Source organism: Ascaphus truei, chromosome 1 (assembly GCF_040206685.1).
Source record: "Ascaphus truei isolate aAscTru1 chromosome 1, aAscTru1.hap1, whole genome shotgun sequence".
Taxonomy (NCBI): domain Eukaryota; kingdom Metazoa; phylum Chordata; class Amphibia; order Anura; family Ascaphidae; genus Ascaphus; species Ascaphus truei.
The window spans coordinates 440,424,294-440,442,567 of record NC_134483.1 but is presented as its reverse complement, the minus strand read 5'-3'; positions in this window follow the sequence as shown (position 1 = coordinate 440,442,567).

Genomic DNA, 18,274 nt, shown 5'->3' with positions numbered 1-18,274 from the left:
TACAGCAGCTGATGGGTTCTTAGCATTGAGACATTAACCCTACGCGTTTCGTCACAGTTGCTTACGACTTCGTCAGGGGTATAATATATACATAATGTCCTTCGTTGTGTTCCAAGAGATCTGAAATATGGAGTTAATAGCATCCTCTTATATGATGTAGCCCAATTCAAAACAATAATGGTTAAACAAAGAAAGAAAGTGTGCGGTCAACAGTGTAAAAAAGGTTTTGTCATTTAATCAGAAAGCTACGACAATAGCTCACTGACAGAATAAAAGAGAATGATCAGCATTTTGTGAAAAACATTGTTTATGTTACCGGCCGTCCCAGGTAGGCGCAAGGTTGTGTAGTGATATCCACAGAGGTAGGTATTCCTTTGCAGGTATTCCTTTCCTTTGCACATGTTGGCCTTACAATTGATGTTGGAACTGGAGCAGCTTCTACAAGTCCTTTTCTGCAAACTTGTTTCTCCTCCTCAAGGTACTCTGAATAGCGCAATACGCCAACGGAATGATGTCAGCAATACCGGAGGAATGCACCCTACACACTACTCGTTTTGTCACCGATGACGTGACTTCATCAGGAGAATTAAAAAACACTTTGATGTCCCTTTATAGCTCCATACAATACGAACAACTAATCAGATTGGACCAATAGACTCCCTCCCACGCTTTCAAAGAAACAGAGGGAGACATATTTTTAACCAATTCAAGGATATTTTTTATGTGGCCTTGGTCCCCTGTTCTTCCTCCCTTTGCAGGGCGCCGCCATCTTCATGTGTTCGCGCATGCGCAGTACAGTCGGCATGCGCAATACAGACATCACAGTCGCGGCGGTCATCTTGGTACTCCCATGCGCATGTGCAGAACAATAATAGCGGCTGCCATTACAAGAAAGGGGCTCTGCTGGGACTAAAGCCCCCAGGAGGCACTGCGGCTGCTAACCACGAGGTGCTGAACAGCCAATAGGGCTGCCTGGATTCCCTGCTGAGGAGGAAGGATACATTTGGGGCGCTGCAAGCCACATCAGTCAGATCTGGGACATCAGAAGGGTAGGGTGTGCATGTGCAGGGTGTCAGTGGCTTCTGCACTAGGCCAGAAATCCCCCTTAGGCCACAGCTAGGCCCAGACTCACCTCAGCTTGTGGTTGCTGCAGGGACAGGCCCATCAGTTAGGGACACTGCTTCTGTAGTACCAGTGTAAGGGACACAGCCAGGACCTGGCTGCATCCTGGCCTCTGGTGGTCTGGGACCAGACCACCACGAAAGGACAGAGACTATCTTCATGGTGGGACACTCCAACCAGATATCACCCCACGTCGAGGCGGACACCATCGCGTACAACATCGTTAGATCAGCAGATCCCTTTCTTCAGTTAGCGGTACCGGGTGTTGGAGCACCCGGCAGGAACCTCACCTCGACAAGTGCACCAACTGTACACACATTAGTGGGGCAGCGCTGTCTCACACATTGGGTGGGTTGCTGCTTGTGGACACCAGGGTGGTTGGGTGCCCAAGAGCCCCTCAGTACTTTGGGGATTGTGTTATCAGGTGTGGACAGACTTGGTGGGACTGGTACCATTGTTATTGTATACCTGCAGTAAACTGTTATCTTATACCACGTGTGTATTTCTTATATTGTTCTGTGATGGGGTTATCCAACACAGTTAAGATCGCGCCCCATGTGGAGGCGCTGTCACCAGATGGATCAGGTACACCCCAGGCTCCCAGCCGCGGAGGTTCAGGCCTCCTGTGAGCCTCAGGTAACACACCACACACTGTAGCCACCATATCTCCCAGAGGGTGGGGGAAAGTGCATTACATTTATAATAATATAAAACAATCAACACATCAAATGAGTAAAGGCAGTTGGAATTTGAAAATATAAATTGCTTCCTCAAACAGTGTGAATTGATTTCACTTTAAAGGAAACAGAATATATTATTGAAATTTAAACAAAATGAATTTACAATAACCTCACAAAGAAGAATTGTATCTGTCGATAGAGGAGGAGGCGCATCAGTGGCCTAGCTACATATTGGCGGGCCCACGGGCAAAAAAAAATTCAGGGCCCCATTAATATTAATACTGACTGAATTTATTTCTCCATCCCCCCATCCTCTATCTCGTCATCCCTCCTCATCTCTCCCCATCCCTCCTTGTCATCATCATCCCTCCCTCTCCCCATCATCATCACGCCCCCTCATCATCATCCCTCCCCTCCGCCTCCTCCTACTCCTCCTCTCCTCTCTCCCCCTCCTCAACTCCTTTCTCCCCCTCCTCATCTCTCTCCCCCTCCCCATCACCGCTCTCTTCATCTCCCCTCATCCTCCTCATTTCTGCCCCTCCTCCTCCTCTCTCCCAGTCCTCCTGCTCCATCCCCCTCATCATCATCATCTCTGCCAGCATCTCATCTCCTCATCTCCCCCCCCTCATTATCACCTCTTCCTCCTCACTCTTCAGCTCTCTCCCCCTCGTCATCATCATCAAATCTCCCCCACCTTAGGGTGACCAGATTTTCAAATGTAAAAAAATGGGACACATGCACCCCTGCCCTTTTTTTTGCTTTCCTCTCTCTCCCCCATCCTCACTCTCTCTCTCCCCCCATCCTCTCTCTCTCTTCCCAAATCCTCTCTCCTCCCCCTCTGCCCATCCTCTGCCATCCACTCTCCTCCCTCCCATTCTCTCTCCTTCCCCCCCATCCTCACTCTCTCCAATCACCCATCCTCACTCCCTCCCCACATCCTTACTCTCTCCCTCTCCCCATCCTAACTCTCTCCCTCCACCATCCTCACTCCCTCCCCATCCTCACTCTCTCCCTCCCCCCATCCTCTATCCTCCCTGTCTGCCCAATTCTCGCCCCCATCCTCTCTCCTCCCCACCCTCTCTTCTGCCTTCCCCCCATCCTCTCCTCCGTTCCCCCATCCTCTCTCCCCTTCCCTATCTTCTCCTCCCTTCCCCCATCCTCTCCTCCCTTTCCCCCATCCTCTCCTCCTTTCCCCCATCCTCTCCCCCTTTCCCCCATTCTCTGATCCCTTCTCTCATCCTCTTCTCCCTTCCCACATCCCCTCCTCCCTTCCTCATATCCTCTCCTCCCTTCCCCATCCTCTCCTCCCTTCCCCCATCCTCTCCTCCCTTCCCCCCAATCCTTTCCTCCCAACCCCCATTCTCCTCTCCTTTCCCCATCCTCTACTCCCTTCCCCCATTCTCTTCTCCCTTCCCCATCCTCTCCTCCATTCCCCCCATCATCTCCTCTTTTCCCCATCTTCTTCGCCCTTCCCCCATTATCTCCTTCCTTCCTCGTCCATCCTATCCTACCTTCCCCATCCCCTCCTCCCTTTCTGCATCCTCTCCTGCCTTCCCCCCATCCTCTCCTCCCTTCCCCATCCTCTCCTCCCTTCCCCCCATCTTCTCCTCCCTTCCCCCATCCTCTCCTCCCTTCCCCATCCCCTCCTCCCTTCCCCCATCATCTCCTCCCCTCCCCCATCCTCTCCTCCCTTTCCCCATCCTCTCCTCCCTTTCCCCATCCCCATCCTCTCCTCTCTTCCCCCATCCTCTCCTCCCTTCCCCCATCCTCTCCTCCCTCCCCCCCATTCTCTCCTCCCTTCCCCCTGATCCTCTCCTCCCTTCCCTCTATCCTCTCCTTCCTCCCCCCCCCATTCTATCCTCCCTTCCCCTAACCCTCTCCTCCCTCCCCCCCAATCCTCTCCTCCCTCCCCCCATTCTCTCCTCCCTTCCCCCTGATCCTCTCCTCCCTTCCCCCCAATCCTCTCCTCCCTTCCCCCTAATCCTCTCCTCCCTTCCCCCCAATCCTCTCCTCCCTTCCCCCCTTCTCTCCTCCCTTCCCCCGGATCCTCTCTTCCCTTTCCCCATCCTCCCCTTCCTTCCCCCATCATCTCCTCCCTTCCCCCTCCATCCTATCATCCCTTCCCCCCATCCTCTCCTCCCTTCCCTCCATCATCTCCTCCCTTCCCCCTCCATCCTATCATCCCTTCCCCCCATCTTCTCCACCCTCCCATCCTCTCCTCCCTTCCCCCATCCTCTCCTCCCTTCCCCTAACCCTCTCCTCCCTCCCCCCCAATCCTCTCCTCCCTCCCCCCATTCTCTCCTCCCTTCCCCCCGATCCTCTCCTCCCTTCCCCCCAATCCTCTCCTCCCTTCCCCCTAATCCTCTCCTCCCTTCCCCCCAATCCTCTCCTCCCTTCCCCCATTTTCTCCTCCCTTCCCCCGGATCCTCTCTTCCCTTTCCCCATCCTCCCCTCCCTTCCCCCATCATCTCCTCCCTTCCCCCTCCATCCTATCATCCCTTCCCCCCATCCTCTCCTCCCTTCCCTCCATCATCTCCTCCCTTCCCCCTCCATCCTATCATCCCTTCCCCCCATCTTCTCCACCCTCCCATCCTCTCCTCCCTTCCCCCCATCCTCTCCTCCCTCCCATCCTATCATCCCTTCCCCCCATCCTCCCCCCCATCCTATCATTCCTACCCCCATCCACTCCACCATCCCATCCTCTCCCCCTCCCTCCCATCCTCTCCTCCCTTCCCTCCACCATCTACTCCCTTCCCCCTCCATCCTATCATCCCTTCCCCCATCCTCCCCTCCCTTCCATTCTATCATCCCTACCCCCCATCCTCTCCTCCCTCCCTCCCATCCTCTCCTCCCTTCCCCCATCCTCTCATCCCTTCCTTCCATCCTCTCCTCCATTCCCCCCATCCTCTCCTCCATTCCCCCCTCCTCTCCTCCATTCCCCCCCTCCTCCCCTCCCTCCCCCCTCCTCCCCTCCCTCCCCCCATCTTCTCCTCCCTTCCCCCCTCCTCTCCTCCCTTCCCCCCTCCTCTCCTCCCTCCCTCCTCCTCTCCTCCCTCCCCCCCTTCTCTCCTCCCATCCCCCCTTCTCTCCTCCCTCCCTTCCTCTCCTCCCTTCCCCCCCTCCTCTCCTCCTCCCCCCCTCCTCTCCTCCCTTCCCCCCCTTCTCTCCTCCCTCCCCCTCCTCTCCTCCCTTCCCCCCCTTCTCTCCTCCCTTCCCTCCCTTCTCTCCTCCCTCCCCCTCCCCTCCTCCCTTCCCCTCCTCCTCTCCTCCCTCCCCCCCTCCTCTTCTCCCCCCCTCCTCTCCTCCCCCTCCTCTTCTCTCCCTCCTCTTCTCTCCCCTCCTCTCTTCCCCCTCCTCTCCTCCCTTCCCCCCTCCCTTCCTCCCCTCCTCCCTCCCCCCTCCTCTCTTCTCCTCCTCCTCTCCTCCCTTCCCCCATCCTCTCCTCTCTTCCCCCCTATCCTCTCCTCCCTTCCCCCCTATCCTCACTTTTCCCCCCTTCTCCCTTCCCTCCCATCCTCCACTCCCTTCCCCCCATCCTCTCCTCCCTTCACCCTCATCCTCTCACCTCTCTTCACCACCATCCTCTCTCCTCCTTTCCCCACCCCATCCTTTCTACTCCATGCTCCCCCATTCTCTCTCCTCCCTGTCCCCCCCCTATTCTCTCTCCTCCCTGCCTCCCCATTCTCTCTCCTCCCTTCCCCCAATCCTCTCTCCTCATCTCCCTTCCCCCCATCCTCTCCTCCCTTCCCCCCTATCCTCACTTTTCCCCCCTTCTCCCTTCCTCCCCATCCTCTCCTCCCTTCCCTTCCATCCTCCCCTCCCTTCCCCCCATCCTCTCCTCCCTTCCCTTCCATCCTCCCCTCCCTTCCCCCCATCCTCTCCTCCCTTCACCCCCATCCTCTCACCTCTCTTCACACCCATCCTCTCTCCTCCCTTCCCCACCCCATCCTTTCTCTCCATCCCCTCGCATATATGCACACAAACACTACAACATATACACACATACCAAACATGCAACATTAGTTTAACATCCACACACCATCTACAAATACACATTTATATTCAACATATAAAAAAACCCACTAAATATACAGCATATATATGCACATAATGCATGAAACAAAAGATGTAAACAAACAGAATATAGCAGAGTATTAATAGACAACCGGTGGGGGTGTATGCACAACAGAGGATAGGTTATTACCTATGAAGCCCCCGAACCACATAGAAGTCGTACCTCCTTGTGACAGGGCTGCTTGTACTTTTGTAGAAGTTAAATGCATGTTTGCTTTCTGGCATCAAGTGCACCACTTTATCTTTCTTTCATTCTGTTTCTGTCTTTTTTTGCTGGGCCCAGCAATCTTTTTTTTTGTTTCCTTTATCTGAAACTTTACTAACCTTTAATGTGGTGTCCTGAGGTCAGTCAGTACAATACAGGTCTGGTTGGAGTTAAACACAGTTTGATGTTACACAGCCATGGGGCAGTCTCTGTTAAAAAGGAAAAGGGCGTTTCCTTCCTGCATACCATTCAGGGTGGATTATACCATGGTATGGAGGAGGGGGGAATTAAAGTAAGTGATACTGAATGTCATTTATTTTGCAGAGTAAAGACATGCATGGGATGTTTGTAAAAGGTACTGTTTTGGGGATTGCTATAGAAAATTGTATGTTGTGTGAAGTGTATTATGTTTGCAAATTGTGTAAGTTTTGGGGAGACAACTCCCCTGTGTGGTTTACTTCCTTTTGTTGTGTCCTAATTAACCAGTTATAAAAGGGAGGGAGTTTCTTTCCCTGGGGCCTGTTGCACTCCTTGTTGCTGCTATCTGATATGAGGTTGTCGCTTTCTGCACTCCTTATTGCTGTTATGTGATATGAGGGTGTCTGTGGAACTTCAGTGAAAGGATGCAAACTTTCTAATGCAGATATTGCTGGCTATTCTGTGGCTGGAGACATCACGCTGGGAGAACTGGTTGTTGTACACCTGAATGTGGAATCCCTAATAAAAAGAAGGTTCAGAGAACAGCAAAAGCCTCTTTCATTCTTCTCAGGGTCCGATGCTGCTGCTTCTTTAAATAAAGGCTGGGACTCAACCTTTCACACTCCTTTTCTGTTATATCACAGGTAAATGTTTTGTAGCTGAAAATCAAACACGTCTCCTATGGAACTGCAGAGTATCTGTCCAATGTCTCGGAGCCTCTGTGTCTGTTGTATTCCTGGTTAGGCATGCTGCTGCCTGAAATCAAAGCACCTTCTCCTCTAAAACCGGATGATGCGTGACCAAGTGTACCGGAGCCTGCACAGCTGCTGAAGCGCCACTCCACTTGAAGAAGATTGCACAAAAGATGATTGTAGATTGGTTTGAAGCAGCAACCCAGAAAAAAATGCACTAAACAACTTTCCGGATCATATAAAAATAAGAAAGATTTCTTGGGTTACATGTTAAAAAAAACGTACTAGGGAGAGAACAGGGAAAACTCTCTTCCCACACGTTTCACACTAAACAGCTCTTTCTCAAGGAGTCCTGTTTAGCGGGAGGAGAGTTTTCCTTGTTCTGTCCCTAGTATGTTTGTTAACATGTAATCCAACAAATCTTTTTTATTTTGATATGATCCAGTGAGTTGTTTAGTGCATTTTTTTCTGGGTTGCGGTTTCAAACCAATCTACAGTCAATATATAAAAGACCTCATAACTTTATTCCCATAATACTTGGAATAACATGATTCATATCAAAAGGTTCAAGCGAGTTCGCCCAATGTAACGAAACTAATTTTGACCGGTTTGCTTCTATGTTTGAGTGACAAATGAATATTTGTCCTTTGCCAACTCCTAAACATGAAGGGGTTTGCCTTATTGCATCCGTCCCAATGCAACTGTTACAAATACCTATTTGTTATTCTTCAGATTAGGTGTCATCCCATGATATCTGCATATTTAATAAATGTACCCTTTTTGGAATACCTTCTCAGCCACACCCCCCTTAACCCTCCAATGAATGTCTTTGAAGGTACCTTTAAAAGTATCCTTTTTATTCTAGTTTCAGGAAAGTCATATTTTAATCCCGTCGCCATGGAAAAGCGACGTCAAATGACGGCGCAGGGTCACGTGATGTGACGTCACATGAACCACGGCGTCATTTGACGCAGGGAACGGAGGTAAGGGGGCGCGAGCACCGGGGGTAGCAGACAGGGGGGCGCAGCTGCAAAAATTTGCGCAACCCTGACTTAATAATATATATTTCTGTGCAAAAGGACTTTTTAAAGCTGAAAACTGGGCTTAGCCCGCCAGTGTGATAGTCAAAAACTGATGTGTAGTCCGTCTCCCAAGGGGGAGTAGGTTTTATTTTTATGGATGGTTTGCTTAAAGGGACAGTGTGCCTAATGTTTAGTTGGTTTGTGGATAATAAACCACTGCAGTTAAACCTAACCCACTGTTTAAGCATCTTACTGACCCTGCCACGAGGCCGTCCTGCCACCATATAAATGACTGAAAATTATTTTCAGAAGGCAAATGCACTTAGAGAAAATCTAATGTCAAAATATAGGAAAAAGACAGTGAATAAGAAAATTGGAAGAGGGCAATCATTTGGAAACCAGTTGTGGAAAGGGATCCAAAAATGCCATTTATGATTAGATATAATGGGCATGCAGGAATCATTAGAAATATTCAAAATCAAAACATTAGAATGTCCTAATGTGTGATACTTTATTAAATAAATGAGAGATACACCTTCATTGATCTTTAGGAAAGCATAAAAAAATGTATCCAGTAAACGTTAAAGAACTGGTATAGAAACTCTGGGAGAGGTAGCGAAAGTATCTGGTAACCATAAATGTAATAGAAATAGATGTATTACTTGTAAACATCTAATTGAGGGAAATAGGTTTGTATCTTTTTCGAACAAGGAAGAATTTCGGGTAAGGGGTCTGATCAACGGTTTAGCCAGTGATGTCGTTTACATGCTGCATTGCAAATGGGGATATTAGTATATAAGGCGAACAATGCACCCTTTGAGTTCCCGTTTCTTAGAACTCAGGCGAAGTATGGATAGTAGCACAGAGTGTACCATAATTTGTCAACTCATAACACATATCCCCCCCCCCAATCGCAGATAGGGACATGTGTGGGAATCTATATGTATTACCAGGTGTGTGTGGTGCTTTACCTGTCAGGCTAACAGGAGGCCTGAGCCTCCGCCAGTGAGAGCCTAGGGTATATCCTCTGGAACAAAACTCATAAATACAGCACCTCCACCTGTGTAGGATTCTAAGGGTAGAATGACCCTGACACAGGACCCACATACAGTAACCACATACACCACATATATATATATATATAAACAGTTTACTATAGGGGCAGATAAACACATAACATATCACAATACATCAACACATACATCAACTGTGTGAGTGTCACTCTGTAACACTGGCCTCACTGGGCTATAACCCCACACCACATATCCCTGAGTCCCAAGTGTCCCAAGAGTCCCCCTCCCACCCAAGTGTGAGACAGCGCTGCCCACTAAGATGAGATGTGGTTGGTGCACTTGGTGACTTGACTGTACCTGCCGAGTGTGTCCACACTCAGGCACGCAGATGACCTTTACTTGGGATCCCTTGTCTGAAGGACGATCCCACGTCGCGTCCACCTCTGTGATGGATGGCTCCCGCTTGGAGTGAGCCACCTTTATAATGTCTCTTATCTCTGCTACTCAGCAGTGGATGATTCACCTTCACAGCAAAGGTACAGTATACCAGAGTGGTGTTTATTCGTCCTTATGAAGTCACGTCATTGGTGATGAAACATGTAGAGTGTACGGTGCATCCAGGTATTGCTGACATCGTTGGCGTATTGTACTAGTCAGAGTACCTCGAGGAGGAGAAACAAGTTTGCGGAAAAAGATTAGTAGAAGCTGCTCCAGTTCCAAAAGGAGGTTTAAGGCCACATGTGGACCTGCAAATGGATACCTAGCTCTGTGGATATTACTGCACAACTTTGTACCTACCTGGAATGACCAGTAACATAAGCAATGTCTTCGACGAAATGCTGATTATTCTCTTTTATTCTGTAAGTGAGCTATTGTCTTAGCTGTGTGATTAAAGGGAAAAAAGTTTTAAACGATGGAGCGCTTTTCCCCCCATAAATACTGTATACATACATAGTCACTATGGTTCAGGACACACTGTTTATATAGAAAACACAGAAATTGGAAGGGTGCTGCTGTCAAAATACTGTAAAGTATGTCCTATAAACCAAGGCGACAGGCACTTCCATGAGTACAGAGCGTGAAACTTTATTCCTCAACATCTTGGCTCCGAATGGAAAACGGTTCCATTGGGAACCAAAACACCACGGAATAAAGTTTCACGCTCTGTACTCATGGAGTGCCTCTCGCTTTGATATATTTATTTATTTATTTTAAATAAATGTGTCTTTTATGGTACTGTTCCACTACAGGTTGTTAAATAAAAAGATGGGTAGAGAGTTGGGGTGCTCAAACCCGCAGCAACTACAACCAATAACATAAATAATATTGCCCCTGGAGATACCAGTGGGAGTGGGTAGGCAAATGTAGACTTGTAAGTATCACAATGACAACAGTCAGACTTAACTATAGCAGTCTAAACCAATAAGCCCCACTCACGTCATCTCCAGGGTTTCTCTGTCGGCGTGCAAGCCAAGAAGGATCCAGAATCCAGATATGTCCAGTAGAAAAAACGAATGGCGCACAGCCAGGGAGTCAGGTGTGGAATAAAAAAAAAAACTTTTTCTTTATTGCAGCATAGTAGGAGACAAATTCACCCCCTTGGGGGACACAGACAGGGACCTCCTACGCGTTTAGGACCAACGGGTCCTTTATACTGCCCATCCTTTGTTACTTTATACTGCCCATCCTTTGTTACTTTATACTGCCCATGCTTTGTTACTTTATACTGCCCATCCTTTGTTACTTTATCCTGCCCATGCTTTGTTACTTTATCCTGCCCATGCTTTGTTACTTTATCCTGCCCATGTTTTGTTACTTTATGCTGCCCATGTTTTGTTACTTTATGCTGCCCATGCTTTGTTACTTTATGCTGCCCATGCTTTGTTACTTTATGCTGCCCATGCTTTGTTACTTTATGCTGCCCATGCTTTGTTACTTTATGCTGCCCATACTTTGTTATTTTATGCTGCCCATGCTTTGTTACTTTATGCTGCCCATGCTTTGTTGCTTTATGTGATTAAATGCTTGGGCGCACACTAGATGCTCGTGTTCCTTTGAGGATGAATGCGGTAACCTAATATCACTATAATCAAGAAGGAAGGGTCGGTGCATTCTGTGTCTAAATCAAGAAGAACAAAGTAATAGGATAATTGCAGTTAATTAAATGAAAACATAAAGTATGTTCAGCATGATTAGACCGGCATCAGCATGACATGACTAGAAGCTATACCCTGCTCCATCTCAAAAGAGGAAAATACAGAAGCAACTGAGACCAATGCTCGGCATGCCCAGGCCATGTTGTCCTCTGGTGCACAATACAATTATAGTTGGTAAAAAAAGTGACAGTGAAGATAGAGAACATGCAGAAGCATTTCACTGCATCTCAACAGTTTCCAGAGAATATTCCAATATCTCAAACATCTTCTTTTCAACCCTCTCTTTGGGACACCCACCCCAGGCCAGGTCTTAAGAATAGAAGTTAGGTGTAGAAAATGGTGCTCAGAAACACAGGTGGCTCTGCAGAAGAAAATAATTTTTCTCTCGTATTTCATATACAATTCATAAAAGTCCGGATACTTGTAATGACTGTCCCATATAAGACTATATAATGTAGCCCAGAGAGGGATATGTGTCTAGTGTGTCCACTTGACAAACCACAAGATGAGACACATTGGGAAATTATCAATCTGATAAGGAATATACAGTCAAGCTTAGAGTCAAGTTAAAAATAAATATTGGGAAGAGGGTTAGGTCAGCAGCGGGTCTAATCTTCCCTTATGTTTTAAATGTATTCCTTTGAACTGATCAGTGTAATTTAATTAAACATACATATACATTAGACGTGTCATTCTTTTCTTGACAATGTTTATTTTAGTCTTAATTACCCTGAACCATTTTCCCTACTTAAGTGACATTTCTTCTCCATATTTCCCCTCCTCGCCCCCCTTAAATAGGCAATTACTGAACAGGAAACATGTTGTCATGCAATTGCTGCAGCACGGATACTATTATTATTACAGCATGTTAATTAAGGGTATATTTACCAAACAGATGTGCTCCAGGGATAGGGTTTTTTTTTTTCCAACACCTACATAATCTGCCCTGTGACTTGTACACATTTGGAAAGATAACTCACTCCTTGGGAAATGGTGACGCTGGTTTTTACCTCGGATTCCTGAGTCTCCTGTGCAATATCAATAACTGAAGGGAGAAGTTTTCGATGTAACTGTAGTTTGGTCAGTATCCTAAAACGTTACTCATTTGGGTCAATGTACCTTGACAGCTTGTTATGAATTTGTCTGATCTCACACACATCTGTGTATCTGAAAAACGTACACAAATATGTTTTTATTTATAAAGCGTCTTATGTATGCTGTGCTTTTTTCAGACATATCAAACTGTATTTTTGGCATTTTGGCATGTTTGTGTGGACAGGGACCCCCCCCCCCCCCCAAGGAGACCCCGCCCCTATACTTAATGCTGATTTTGTTGTTCCTGGTTCGTCATGGTGGCTTGCCATTGGCTATCATTTTTGGCCTGTGGTGTGGCCTATGTTCTAGTGGGAATTTTGGGACAGAAAACACAAATCTAAAAAGTGGTGTGACAGTTGGATTAGCTCATGAAAATATTAAAGCTGCAGACCGAGCAATATCCTATGTGTGTTTTTTAATAAATCAGTTGTGTACTATAAGAAAATACTTGTAGCATTTTTTGTAAACAACTCTGAATGACATTGTTAATGTATTATGTAACCAGCATTTTTGTTTCTATAGAAACCATTGACAAAGTTACATCCCCTTCCTCTTATGAAACTGGCTCTGGCACACCCCTTTTTGAGCCCTGCCCTCTCTCTAGCAGTACCCTATTGTATCTAGTGACTGCCTGGTCACATGATCTTCCCCACAGAACTTTGCATCTTTGGTCTTCTTCTGCTGCACTGACAGCCATTTTTTGCCCCCAAGACTAATCTTTGCCGATCAATCACAGGAGAACGGATCGATTGGCAGTTTAGCTCATTACTGATCATTTTGTGGATTATATTGATGCACATATTACAGGGGAAAATAAATAAAATTAAATTAAAAAAAAAACGACAACTTGGACTGTTGCTTTTATTGTATTGTATGTCTTTATTTATACAGCGCCATTTATGTAGATAGCACTTCACAGTAGTAATACATGTGGTAATCAAATAAATAACAGATAATATAAATAACAGATCATGGGAATAAGTGCTTTAGACATAAAAGTAACATTAAGGAAGAGGAGTCCTGCCCCGAGGAGCTTACAGTCTAATTGGTAGGTAGGGAGAACGTACAGACACAGTAGGAGGGAGTTCTGGTAAGTGTGTCTGCAGGGGGCCAAGCTTTATGTATCATGTGTTCAGAATATCCACAGTGCTATTCATATGCTTCTTTAAGCAAGTGTGTCTTAAGGTGCGTCTTAAAGATGGATAGAGAGGGTGCTAGTCGGGTATTGAGGGGAAGGGCATTCCAGAGGTGTGGGGCAGTTAGTGAAAAAGGTTTAAGGCGGGAGCGGGCTTTAGATACAAAGGGGGTAGAAAGAAGACATCCTTGAGAAGAACGCAAGAGTCTGGATGGTGCATAACGAGAAATAAGGGCTGAGATGTAAGGAGGGGCAGAAGAGTGTAAAGCTTTAAAAGTGAGGAGAAGAATGGAGTGTGAGATGCGGGATTTGATCGGAAGCCAGGAGAGGGATTTCATGAGGGGAGATGCTGAGACAGATCTAGGAAATAGTAGAGTGATTCTGGCAGCAGCATTTAGGAAAGATTGTAGGGGAGACAGGTGAGAGGCAGGAAGGCCGGACAGCAGGAGGTTACAGTAATCAAGACGGGAGAGAATGAGGGCCTGAGTCAGCGTTTTAGCAGTCGAGCAACAGAGAAAAGGGCGTATCTTTGTTATATTGCGGAGGAAAAAGCGTCAAGTTTTAGAAATGTTTTGAATGTGAGGGGCGAATGGGAGAGAGGAGTCGAGTGTGACCCCTAGGCAGCATGCTTGGGCTACTGGGTAAATGATCGTAAATGATCGTAGTTCCAACAGTAATGTGGAAGGAGGTAGTAGGGCCAGGTTTGGGAGGAAGTATGAGGAGCTCTGTTTTAGCCATGTTGAGTTTAAGGCGGCGGAGGGCCATCCAGAATAATATAGCAGAGAGACATTCAGAAACTTTGGTTTGTACAGCAGGTGTAAGGTCGGGTGTTGAAAAGTATATTTGTGTGTCATCAGCATAGAGGTGATATTTAAACCCAAAAGATGTTATTAGGTCACCTAGAGAGAGTGTGTACAGAGAAAAGAGAAGAGGTCCCAGGACAGAGACCTGGGGTACCCCCACAGAGAGATCAATAGAGGAGGAGGCGGTGTTAGCAGAAGAGACACTGAAAGTACGATGGGAGAGGTAGGATGAGATCCAGGATAGAGCTTTGTTCCGAATACCAAGAGTATGGAGAATATGAAGGAGAAGAGGGTGGTCCATGGTGTCAAATGCTGCAGAGAGGTCGTGTAATATGAGCAGAGTGAAATTACCTCTGCCTTTGGCAGCATGGAGGTCGTCAGTTATTTTAGTGAGACCTGTTTCCGTGGAGTGAACAGTGCAGAAGCCAGATTGTAGAGGGTCTAGAAGAGAATAGGTGTTGAGAAAATGGAGCAATCGAGAGAATACAAGATGTTCAAGGTGTTTAGAGGCAAAAGGCAGGAGGGAGACAAGTCGATAGTTAGAAAGACAGGTAGGGTCAAGCTTGCTGTTTTTGAGTAATGGTATGACTGTTGCATGTTTGAAGGAGGATGGAAAGGTTCCAGAGCAGAGGGAGGAGTTAAAAATGTGTGTGAGCGCAGGGATTATAGTAGAAGCAAGAGGTTTTAGGAGATGGGAGGGGATGGGGTCAAGAGGGCAAGTGGTAGAGGGAGAAGAGGCGATCAACAGAGACACATCCTCCTCTGAGACAGTGGAAAAAGAGTCAAGGAAGGCAGGAGGAGAGTTAGGAAGAGGTGTAGGATGGGAGGAAGAAACAGAGGGGATGTTCTGATGTATGGATTCCACCTTTTCCTTAAAATAGTCAGCAAAGTCCTGAGCGGAGATGGAGGAAGGAGAGGCAGCTGAGGGTGGTTTGAGTAGAGTATCAAAGACAGAGAAGAGTCGGCGTGGGTTAGACTTGTGCATGTTGATTAGAGTAGAAAAGTAGGCTTGTTTAGCTTGCGACAGGACAGAGTTGAAACAGGATAGCATAAATTTGTAGTGAAGGAAGTCTGCGAGAGTGTGAGTCTTCCTCCAGAGGCGTTCAGAGGAACGAGTGGAGGAACGCAGCATGCGCGTGTGGGAATTTAGCCAGGATCTAGGGTTAGAAGGGTGAGGGCAGCAGAGAGAAAGCGGGGCATGTAGATCAAGAGACGAGGACAAGACAGAGTTGTAGTTCCTGACCAGGTTGTCAGGGTTTGTAGCAGAGCCGAGAGAGGAGAGGGAGGAGCGTAAAGTGGACTCAAAGTCAGGTAAGTGAATAGAGCGCAGGTTTCTGCAGAACCGGGGGGTAGATGGAGGTGGAGAAGGGGAGAAGCGAGATAGAGAGAATGAGATGAGATGATGGTCAGAGAGAGGAAAAGGGGAAATGGAGAATTCGGAGAGAGAGAAGTTTTTAGTGAAAATCAGGTCTAAGTAGTGGCCATACTTGTGGGTGCTGGCTGCAGTCCACTGTTGAAGGCCAAAAGAAGAGGTTAGAGAAAGAAAGCGGGAAGCCCAAGGGAGAGAGGGGTCATCAATGTGGCAATTGAAGTCCCCAAGGAGAAGACCAGGGGAGTCTGAGGAGAGAAAGAAAGAGAGCCAGGATTCAAAATGAGAGAGAAAGGCAGAAGGGGGATGAGTAGAGGTAGGTGGGCGATAGATAACCGCCACATGGACAGGGAGAGGAGAGAAGATCTGGACAGTGTGAGCCTCAAAGGAGGGAAAAGCAAGAGATGGAGGAATAGGAAGGGTTCGGTAATGGCAGAGAGAGGAGAGCAGGAGCCCCACGCCTCCACCCCTGCCATCAGTGCGCTGAGTGTGGGAGAAGGAAAGGCCACCATAGGAGAGGGCAGCTTCCAGACCAGTGTCAGACTGAGTGAGCCAGGTCTCAGTTATAGCAAATACGAGCAGAGAGTGAGAGAGAAAGAAGTCATGTACAGAGAGGAACTTGTTAGAAAGGGAGCAAGCATTCCAAAGGGCACATGAGAAAGGGAGAGAGGAGGGAGGGTGGCAGGGGATGGGTATGAGGTTGTAGGGGTTGACACCAGAAGGAGTAGAGGTTGCAATTGGCAGGCGAGGACGAGCGCATGTAGAAATAAAGCAGGGACCAGGATTGGGAGAGATATCCCCAGAAACAAGTAGGAGAAGCATGGATAGAAAGAGGATGTGTGAGGATGATTGATAGGGGTGTGTTTTAGTGCAGGGGATATAGCTGTGTGGTGTCAGAGGGCGCAGGTAAGAAAGGAGTTCATGTGAACAGAGAAGTGGTGAAGGAAGGAGAGATGGAGATATATGAATAGAGTTAGAGACATACTGAGGCTGGTAAAAAGAAGTGCATATTTTGAGAAGAAGTGAAGTCACAGCAAATATAAATGGTGCAGTCTGGTATAGATGATATCCTCCTATCCAGCGTAGTTCAAATGCAGGAATCAGGGCCTGTTGGGGTGTTCACTTCTTCCTCACTTCTTTTGAACTTCCTTTTAAACTTGAGTTGTTCAGTAGTCCTGCCACTTATAATGGGCCACTTTATAATGGCCCACTTGGACATGGGCTGCTTTAATAGTTGAGCTTTGTGCTGGGTGTTTTGCTTGTTAATTGTATTGTTTAACAGTTGTAAAAGGAGGGAGGTGGGGAATGTGCATCCTATGCTGGATATACACACAAGGCATAGTATAAGGAATAATACAACTATTTCATAGGTGTCCCTGCCCCGAAAGAGCTTACAATCAAGCTACTTTTACCTTGATATGTTTTGTAGTGTAAAAAAACTAAACAAACAAAAACATTCTGGTAATATGGAAGATAAATATATTAACAGATCCCCTGCTTGTAATGCAAGAGCAGCATTTCCTCTACTTCACTCGGAAATTAGAAACAGGCATATTATGAAATAGTAGCAATTTTCTTTTTTAAACTACCAAAAACATTTTAGTGTTTTATCTTGAATTGAGGTCAACTCTAAATGAAATATACATATAAACTGTAAAGTCTACTAAATATATACTTTGTGTTTCTTTATCGCCTCATGTGTAGGGTTGCCAGGTGTCCAGTAAAAAATGAGACGTAATACCGGACATGTATGTGTCTGGTATTACTTCTCTGGACTTAGCCTAGAATTTTTATCAAATACAATATGAAATAGTGCAAATTGGTGCGAAATTTAGAACACATGTAACAGTCAGATCATTTATAAATAACACACCGCCCCACCGACTTTTCTCAAGCGCGTCGCACCTTTCACCATTGTGTCCGGTATTTTTGGAGAAGCCACCTGGCAACGCTATGTGTAAAATCTGACAGAATTTCCTCAATCTTATATTTTAATGATTAGAACTATATATATATATATATAGTGTGTGTCCTAATTCTCTTGTTATATACCCTTTGAAGACTTACGTGGAATCATAACAGAACATGGTTATCATGAGGGCCTGGCTGATCACTGGTCGAGTGCTAATTGTATTGGAATTTGTAGTGATGGTGGTGGTGCCCAAATGTATCCTGCCTCTGGCTGGTATTGAACTAAGCCTTTACATCAATTTATCTGGTTCAACACTGCCTACCAGCAATGTGAGCCCATGTAGTGGAAGAACTGAAAACCTAGTTCTCTCTTACTCAGCCTCGAGCACCAAATATCAGACAGTTTTTGGAAAGGGGATTGTGTGTAAATTCTAGTTTGTGCAGTGCTGTGTACATGGTTATTTTAATATATGTTATAAGCACAGGGTTACATCATGTAACTCTATGACATTAAACATTGTTTGCCAAGTGCAAGCTTTATTTACTCAATGTTACTTTAGATATAATTAAAGTTGGAACAGAGTTCTAAATCCAAGAAAGGCATTAATCGCTGGAGGAACAATAACCGAGGTTGATGGGTATGATTTAAATACAATATTGTTCATGGTTTTGTATTGAGTATAATTAATGATTCAAACCATGCAGTCAGTACAGTTTGATGCAAGTAAAGTTTTGAACTAATGCCAGCAATTTTCTCTTGTAGAATAGAATATTTCTGAGCCATATCTTCATACTTTTA